Below are 9,190 nucleotides of genomic sequence, written 5' to 3' on the forward strand. Positions count from 1 at the left end.
AGCAGCCACTTGATAACGGAGGCTGGTGTTGCCTTCGAAACGTCGTGATTTGTTTTAATTTAGTTGTTTTCATTTTAATTTATTTTATTTTGTTTTTTACCTACGTGACTTTACGGAAAAAAACAAAGAGTATGGATCCTTGCAGTCACGAAAACTTAAAAACTAGGATTGCTGCTCAGTCAGAGGAGGAGTTGAAGGCGCTGCTGCTGAACCTGGAGTGTGCCACTAAGAGGTGGGGCCTTACCATCAGCCCCACCTAAACTAAGCACCTGCCTGGGTATTTTGTGACACCAAAACTCCACCCCCTAAGTTCCCCATTGGCGATGGAGCAGTTGTGGAGAAAGTGGAGAGTTTCCCATGTCTGGGCAGTGTGCTTATGACCAGCTCCGGTTTGACAGCACTCACTCCGAATCAGTCGGCTGGCATATTTTCATCGGCTGCGCAATGCAATGTGGAAGCTACCTGGTCTGTCGCTCCGCACGAAGCTTCGGGTCTTCTCGGCCACAGTCATGCCCTCCCTTCTCGAGGCTTGTGAAACGTGGACTCCTCTAAAGGAAAATCTGCGCCGGTTAAAAACACTCAGACTGGCATGCCTACGATACATCCTGGGTTTAGCCTGGCTGGATTGTGTGAGGAGCTCGCATATCCTTGAAAGATCTGGAGACCTTCCCATCGGTGAGCTCCTCCGGCAGGCAAGGCTGCGTTGGCAGGGTCATGCAGCTTCTATTTGGCCGCATAGAGGGGGCTAAACGGGCACGACACGGGCTAGAGAAGAGATGGAGTGATGTGGTACGGGAGAATGTGGAGCTGAATGGGACTTGCTGACAAGCGGTACCAGCGGTGTCAAGATCGGCCTCTATGGAGGAGGCTCGTGAAGGACGCTGCTGGATAGTTGGAGGCAGTCGCCCTCCAGCAACAACGGAGGGCAGAGGAGCGACGCTCACAACAACGAGTGGAGCGCCGGGCGGATAAAATATAGCACGTTGGCACAGTGGGGGGTGCAGCTGGTGTGCATCTACCGGTCATCTCAGTCAGCCAACCCATGGCACCTGCTGGGTCCGTCCCGATATCTGCTGTCAGCGAAGCATCGATACTTCACGTGGCCTCAAAGTGCACATCGCCTGGCACAAGCGCCCTGGTGTTCCGAATGGGGGGTATTGGAGGGGGGAGCTGTGGTGCAGTGGTTAGCGCTACGCTGCGCTACGAACCCGGCGACCTCAGTTCGATTCCCGCTCATGGTCAACACCGGTGAAGAATATCTGAACGCGTCGTGGGACCTCTCCAAGGTCCACTCAGCCTCAAATGAGCACCTGGTGGCGATGTACAAACATCGTCGGGCGTGGTGCTGCCCCCACCCCGCCCATCCCTTCGTGCGCCGTGCGTAGGTCCTCGCTGACAGGACTTGCCCCAAACGTGTGCTGTAGGCTATACGGGGGATCTTTGTCGTTGTATAGACGCGCGTGTTTTGTGTGTGTGTGGGGGGGAGCGGTGGCGCAGTGGTTTGCGCGCTGCGCTGCGAACACGGAGACGAGAGTTCGATTTCCACGTCCACACCCAACAGTTTGAGTCGGGTTCGCTATACGCGTGTGGCGAGGGCATTAACACGCGTGTGTGTATGCACGTGTGTGTGTGTGCACGTGTGTGTGCACGTGTGTGTGTGCACGCGTGTGTGTGTACGTGGGTGTGCACGTGTGTGTGTGTGTGCACGTGTGTGTGTGTGTGCACATGTGTGTGCACGTGTGTGTGCGCGTGCACCCCCTTGTGTGCCGTGCCGGCCTTCATAGGTGCTACTCGATAACAGCACTTGCCCCAACAGTCTGTTAAGGCTAGACGGGGGATCTTTGTCTTTGTCTGTGTGTGTACACGTGTGTGTGTGTGTGTGCACGTGTGTGTGTTGATGGCGCAATGCTTAGGGCGCTGTGCTACGAAAGCGGAGACCCAAGTTCGATTCCCGCTCACGGCCAACACCCAGTGACGATTATCTGAACCGATCCATGGCCTCCCCCTAGGTAGACTCAACCTCAAATGAGTACCTGGTGCGATGTGTAAACATCGCCACTGGAGAGACAAAGGCGGCCGGGCGTGGTGCTGGCCACCGACCCCCTCGCGTGCCTTGCCGGCCTTCATAGGTGCTCTCTAACAGCACTTGCCCCAACAGTCTGTGTCAGGCCACACGGGGGATCTTTGTCTTTGTGTGCAGCGGAGCGGTGGTGCAATGGTTGTCGCGCTGCGCCGCGAACCCGGCGAGCCGAGTTCGATTCCCGCTCACGACCACCAACCCCCCAGTGACCGGTCCTGAGCCTCCCCTAGGTCGACTCAGCCTCGACTGAGTTGACCAACAGCACTTGCGACCACACCCTCGAACAGCCCAACGCAACAGGCATGATTATCAGCACACCACACACATCACATCACACACATAGGGTGTGTGGCCGCCCATCTGGTAAACCGTTTTCAGAATCGGTTACCGGTTCAGACAGTGAGGATTCCGGTGTTAAGTGCTCGCTGACGAGCGCGTCGATTTGATTGGGTGTTGTTATTGGTGTTGTTGCGACAAAGCGGAAACGTGCTCTTGCTTCTATTAGCGATCCGTATTTGGCCTACTCTTCCATGCCGACGGGAGACGTTGCAAGAGGCGAGGGGGAGGGGGGATTTCACCCCACAGCGCACGGCGCCCCGTTCAATTGCTTGACATGTCTGTTGATGTTATGCAAAACCGGTAACCGTTTCATTTCATTTGGTTACTATTAAGACAATTGTTGTTGTTAAACGATGTTAATAATCCCGATAGAGTACATACACACAGACAAAGATCCCCCGTGTAGCCTTAACAGACTGTTGGGTCAAGTGCTGTTAGCGAGCACCTATGAAGGCCGGAACGGTACACAAGGGGGTGGGTGGCCAGCACCACGCCCGACCGCCTTTGTCTCCCCAGTGGCGATGTTTACACACCGCATCAGGTACACATTTGAGGCTGAGTCGACCTAGGGGAGGCCCAGAACCGGTTCAGATAATCGTCACTTGGTGGTGGCCGTGAGCGGGAATCGAACTCGGATCGCCGGGTTCATAGCGCAGCGTAGCGCTAACCACTACACCACCGCCCCCCCCCACACACACGTTTACACACACACACACGTGTACACACACACGTGTACACACAGACACAAAACAAAGACAAAGATCCCCCGTATAGCCTTAACAGACTATTGGGGCAAGTGCTGTTAGCGAGCACCTATGAAGGCCGGAACGGTACACAAGGGGGTGGGTGGCCAGCACCACGCCCGACCGCCTTTGTCTCCCCAGTGGTGATGTTTACACACCGCATCAGGTACTCATTTGAGGCTGAGTCGACCTAGGGGAGGCCCAGAACCGGTTCAGATAATCGTCACTGGTGTTGGCCGTGAGCGCTAATCGAACCCGGATCGCCGGGTTCATAGCGCAGCGTAGCGCTAACCACTATACCACCGCTCCCCCCACCCACACACGCACACACGTATACACACACACACCTGAGTTCACGCCCTTGCCACACCCAAGCCGACTCCTATTTAACCTGGAGAGCTTCCCTGGATCTCCACCTGCAAGTGACCACCAACTCTTCTCTGTGCACCATCGCAAAGCGACCCAACCACACTCACACCATGGTAAGCCAGGGCGGGCGTCGTGAGAGTTGTTCACAATCGATCTAGATTTGAAGCTTTCGTGACTGCAGAAATCCATACTCTTTGGTTCTTTCGGTTAAAGTCACGTAGGTATATGAAGTAAAATGAAATCGTAGTGATTTATTTTATTTTTCACTTTATACCGACGTGACTTTGTTCACAATCCTCACCGATGTTTTTACTCTGGACGGGGGGGGAAACCATTCATAGAGATTGATTGTCGTTACACAGTAAACCTTTATACTGCTTTTGTGTACTACCACTGTGTACTACCACTGTGTACTGCTTCTGCTGTGTACTGCTTCTACTGTGTACTACTACGATTGTGATCAAGTGGATTATAATGATCATGATCAACGAGAGGGGGTGGTGGGTGCGGGTGAGATCACGCGGTAGCGATGTCGAGGCACAATGATGTTTGATGTTGATGTTGGTGATGATGTTGGTGATGGTGATGTTGGTGATGTTGCTGATGTTGGTGATGATGTTGGTGCATATAACGGTGCTTGTCTTGTTGCCTCTAGAATGACGAAAGCCTCCGCAAAGCCTTCAAGGCTATCGACAAGGTAACAACGCTTTCAGTCACTGTCACCACCACACCCTGCACCACCACCACCACCCCCTGCACCACCACCACTACCCCCTGCACCACCACCACCCCCCACGTGTCACGGCGACTGTGAGCTGCGAACTTCACTATGCCACGCGGAGCCGTCGTGTTGTGAGGCCGGTGCCTGCCGTGAGGCTGCGTGAATCTCTGTGGAACACCTGCGGGGCCTGTAGCATAAATAAATAAAAACATAAATATTAAAACACAAATTGTTTACTTGCATAGTAAAGTAATTGTATTTTTTCATTTTCTATGCAGCCATACAATACGACTAATCGCTAACATTGAACACCCGGTCGTTCGTAAAAGTTTAAGGCGTTATAGTACTATAGTAATAGAGCAAGCGCACAATCACTGGACCGGAATTGATAGTTTGATAGCGTTTAGCGCGGGGAGCCTTGAAAGTGCGGGGCCCTTAGCATATGTACTTGTGTAGCTACTTGTGTAGCTACACATATGTAGGTAGCTACTTGTGCTACGAGGATAACCCGGCACTGGCAGTCAGTGTTCCTGATAGGGGAGCAGTGGCGAGCGCGCTGCGCTACGAACCCCAGTTAGATTCCCGCCCAAGGGCCATCAACCACCGCCAGCGACGATTGTCCGAACCGGTCCTGGGCATCCCCTAGGTCGACTCAGCCTCAAACGAGTATCCCCCGGTGCCCTGGCAGGCTATACAGGGGTAGTGGGTGCGGGTGGGATCTTCGTCTTCGTGCTGAACGGGCGATCCGGCCGCGTGTCTGTGCGCAGGATGACTCGGGCAAGCTGTCCGCGCCAGAGCTTCAGGCGGCCCTGAAGAGCATCGGCCATGACATTCCCCTGGACCAGGTGAAGAAGATCGTGTCGTCCATCGACAAGTCCGGCGACGGACAGATTGACATCAACGGTGAGGAGGCCACGCACACCAGAACTTCTCCTCGGCCTGCTGTAACAATAAATAATGATGATGATCCATAATATAGGTTGTTTGTTGGGGGGTGTTAGATCGCGTAAATATATAAATGCGTCGTTAAACCCGCCACCACCCGACACAGCCAACTAGTAAGGGTTCGTCACTAGTACATACTGGTGTGTTGGAGAGCCAAGCCACAACATTTTGAATCTGAGTCACAAATCTGGCTGTCGCCTGATGAAGCTGGTTGTAATTACTGGCGAAACGTCGTAACTCAGATTGTAAATGTTGTGGCTTGGCTCTCCCACATACCGGTTAGTGCTGTACTAGTGACGAATTGGCCACGTTCTGTTTACGTGACAAACCTTACTAATTGGATGTGTCGGGTGTTGTCGGGTTTAACGACACATTTATATATTTACGCGATCTAACCCAAAACAAACTCTTATGATTTTGATCGCGACAGTCTACGTGTTCAAATTATGATGATGATTTCATTTTAATGGACCGTCATTCGTGCGATTGCCTCCGCACCACCGATGCTGCCACATCGATTCGCCAGTCGCCTTCCACGGATGACACACACACAAACAAACCACGAAACCCCCACCACTTATCAAATAAATACAAACCACAAAAAATAGATGAATACAAAAATAACGAGGAGGAGAAGAAGAGATTAATAATAATATGACACGTTGCCCCAATCATCACGGCCCCACGTCTAGGAGGGACCCAAGTTTTGATGGACATCTAGGAGAGAACAACCAAATAAATACATCTTGACAGCTCATCGGTTTCTTCCAGTAGAGACGCAATACTCTGATGCTGAAGCTACCAAACAGTGGGGCTATATCGAGTTACGAGGAAGCCGAGAGCTGTCGGCGTTTGTTTTAAATGAAACGATGTTATTGTCTTCGTCTCGTTGCCAATTGTGTTGTCCGTGTCCGCGTGTACACACGCAAAGATCCACTCCCACCCCGTGTAGCCCTTAACCAGACTGTTGGGGCAAATGATGTTAAGTGTTAAGCGAGCAGCACCTACGAAGGCCGGCACGGTACACGAGGAGGGTGTGTGGCCACGACCGGGCCGCCTTTGTCTCCCCAGTGACGATGTTTACACACCGCGCCCCCATCCTTAACCTCCTTCCACTCCTCACCACCTCTTCTCCATCGCCCATCCTCTGTCTCTCCCCCTCCCCTCCCCTCGCCCCAACCCATTCGCGATCGCTACGCGGTCACTCATTCCTCAACTCTTGCAGTTCGTCCACGTGCCATCGAAATCATTCTCGTGTCTCGGCTGCCCTTTTCTAAACTGCGTTAAGCGCCAGCCTTGGGCAATAGGCGCCGTCTCTCAATACGAACATATAAATTACAGAATAAGATTTAGCAAAACAAACCAAACAAAAAAATCCGTCTCACTGATGATCACTGTCGGTCATCCTCCTTCTCGCCACAGAGTTCGTCGGTGCCTTCCAGAAAAAGTGATCGACGCCGCCACCGCCACCGCCACCACCTCCGCCGCCAACACCACCACCACCACCGCCACCACCACCACCGACCACGAGCTCAAGGGACGATTCGGTGTTTTCGTGTCTCAACTTCTCACTTCGGCCAATCAACGACGGCGCCCGTCGTTGATTTTTATTTTCAACAACAACAACAAAAACATCGATTTGCGTTTATCCGCTCTTAAACGATCGTCGATTGATTAGGTTGATGGCACAAAATACGAATAATGATAATAACAAATAGATAACGACTTGGATGATTAAAATGTTTGATTCAAGGAAGCCGAGCAAATGTGTACCCTTACATTTAAATGTGGGATTAAGTGAACAAAATATATCTGGTGTGTTTCCAGCTGCGCAGTGCTCAACACCGTACGTCACGGCCACTATTTTGAATCCCGAGTTTAACTGCAATCGTACAAAACAATCAAACAACTTAAAGCTTAACACGTCCCGCAAATCATCCCCACCGAGAGATCAACACGGCACCCTCGCCGGGTTGAAGGTCATTCAAATTTGAACATCTGAGCGGCCTTGTGTGGTGTCCCAGGAGGGGAAAAACAACAACAACAACAACAATCTACATCCTGTGCTGCTACAGCACTGTTGCAATCACAAATAAAGCGGTTGAGGTCGATTCGGGGTTGGCTGTGCGCGTGTCCGAATACTCTTCGCCTGTTGATGTCACCGGTTGTGGAATAAAGCGAGAGAAAGACCGCGAGTATTGCGTGGAAATCTGTTTCTGTTGTCTGCAATGAACGGCTCGCAGACGGTGATTGCTCAGAGAGATGGAGCCGTAATGCGTGAAAGATGCCTCAAGGTGAGCGGATACATTGATATGCGGATCTCCGTAGCAAAACCAACGAAATCTGCCAGGTATCAAGATGGGGATAATTGTATACGTGATGTATGTATAAGAATATAAGAAGAGGGTTGACCCTCTCTGGCAATAAAACAGTTGTGTTAATATGTTCAAACACCAAGAAAAGATCCCTTTGGGGGCGTCCATAAATGACGTCACGCACCTAGGGGGGGGGGGGGTTCAGACATTTGTGACGATGTGTGACGAGGGGGGGGGGTTGAGAAATGTGACGTCGCGTCAAAATGCGCAACTTTAAATAAATATGGACAACACGTTCTACTTAATTAAATATACTTTTCAATAAATGTTTTCTCCTACAACATCAGAGTGCAGCGCCACATTAAATACGCACTACAATGACAATAGTTTAAAGCGATTTGAAGCATGTTTTCTTTTTTTGAGGGGGGGGCAGAGCTATGTGACGTCATATTTGAGGGTGGTCTGACTTCTTGTGACACCGTGTGACGAGGGTGGGGGGGGGGTGAAAAATCGTCCAAATTCGCGTGACGTCTTTTATGGACGCCTTTTGCCAGGAATCATATTACTGCACTAACCACGCAGTATTTGCGGTGATCGTGCAAACAGAAACATGGCTCTGGTAGTAAATGACGCATTGTCTATGGAACTGGTTGGCCTTCACGAGAGAGACCGCCTCCTCCTTCATGGCCTCGTCTCGCCACCAGAGTTAGAGCAGAGAACAGCACAGAGGTAAAATGTGGAGTGTCAGATTACTTCTAGCTCGTTGAGAGAGAAAGAGGGTTGTAGTCTGGCTCTACGGAAAAAACATTTGGCAACTCATCTTCTTGGTTCTTTCGGTAAAGTCACGTAGAAGGGAAATAATAAAATAATAAAAATAAAGCATTATAAAATAATTCTCACGACGTTTCGGCCACAACGCAAGCAGCCGTCCTCAGGTGAAGAACCTGTTCTTCACCTGAGGACAGACCCATAGAGATACATGTCTAGACATATAGATACATAGAGACCCTTAGAGATACATGTCTATACATAGAGATACATAGAGACCCATAGAGATACATAGAGATACATAGAGACCCATAGAGATACATGCCTATACATAGAGATACATAGGTACCCATAGGGATGCATGTATATACATAGAGCCCCATTGAGGTCTATATATGCTCATAGAGACCCGTAGTGGTACACAGAGACTCACAGTAAATCCACTGCGGTCTGCGGCTCCTTCAACAGAGGAGGGGGGGACAGCAACAACCAACACGACGAACTCGTTCTCTGTTGAAGCCCTCCCGTCGTGGTGAGCAAGTAGCTGGCCACACCCGACTCTGACGATGCATGCTGCTGTATGTTTGGAGTGTGCGTGTTCTCTCTCTCCACATTTAGAATCAAGGCCGTAATTATAGTATATATATTGGGGGGGACACATTCCCCCCAGTTTTAGATTTGCAGCTTTCGTGACTGCAAGGATTCATACTCTTTGGGGTTTTTCGGTAAAGTCACGTAAAAAAATTTTAAACATTTATTTATTAAAAAAATTTTACCAACGTGACTTTATCGAAAAAACCAAAAGAGTATGAATCCTTGCAGTCACGAAAGCTTCAAATCTAAAACTGGAGGGGGGGTGTATTATAATTACGGTCTTTTAATATTTACGTGTTTTTATTTCATTTAGGGC

General features: G+C 50.4%; 1 long non-coding RNA gene across 1 annotated transcript; it reads left to right on the plus strand.

The window, feature by feature from the left end:
* Positions 1 to 3,444: 3,444 nt before the first annotated feature.
* LOC144736564 (uncharacterized) lies at positions 3,445 to 7,392 on the plus strand. The gene is made up of 4 exons (XR_013588773.1): positions 3,445 to 3,644; positions 4,187 to 4,228; positions 5,020 to 5,155; positions 6,620 to 7,392. It is a non-coding gene; the product is annotated as an uncharacterized LOC144736564 (long non-coding RNA).
* Positions 7,393 to 9,190: the final 1,798 nt, after the last annotated feature.

Source organism: Lampetra planeri, chromosome 61 (assembly GCF_965212315.1).
Source record: "Lampetra planeri chromosome 61, kcLamPlan1.2.h2, whole genome shotgun sequence".
NCBI lineage: Eukaryota > Metazoa > Chordata > Hyperoartia > Petromyzontiformes > Petromyzontidae > Lampetra > Lampetra planeri.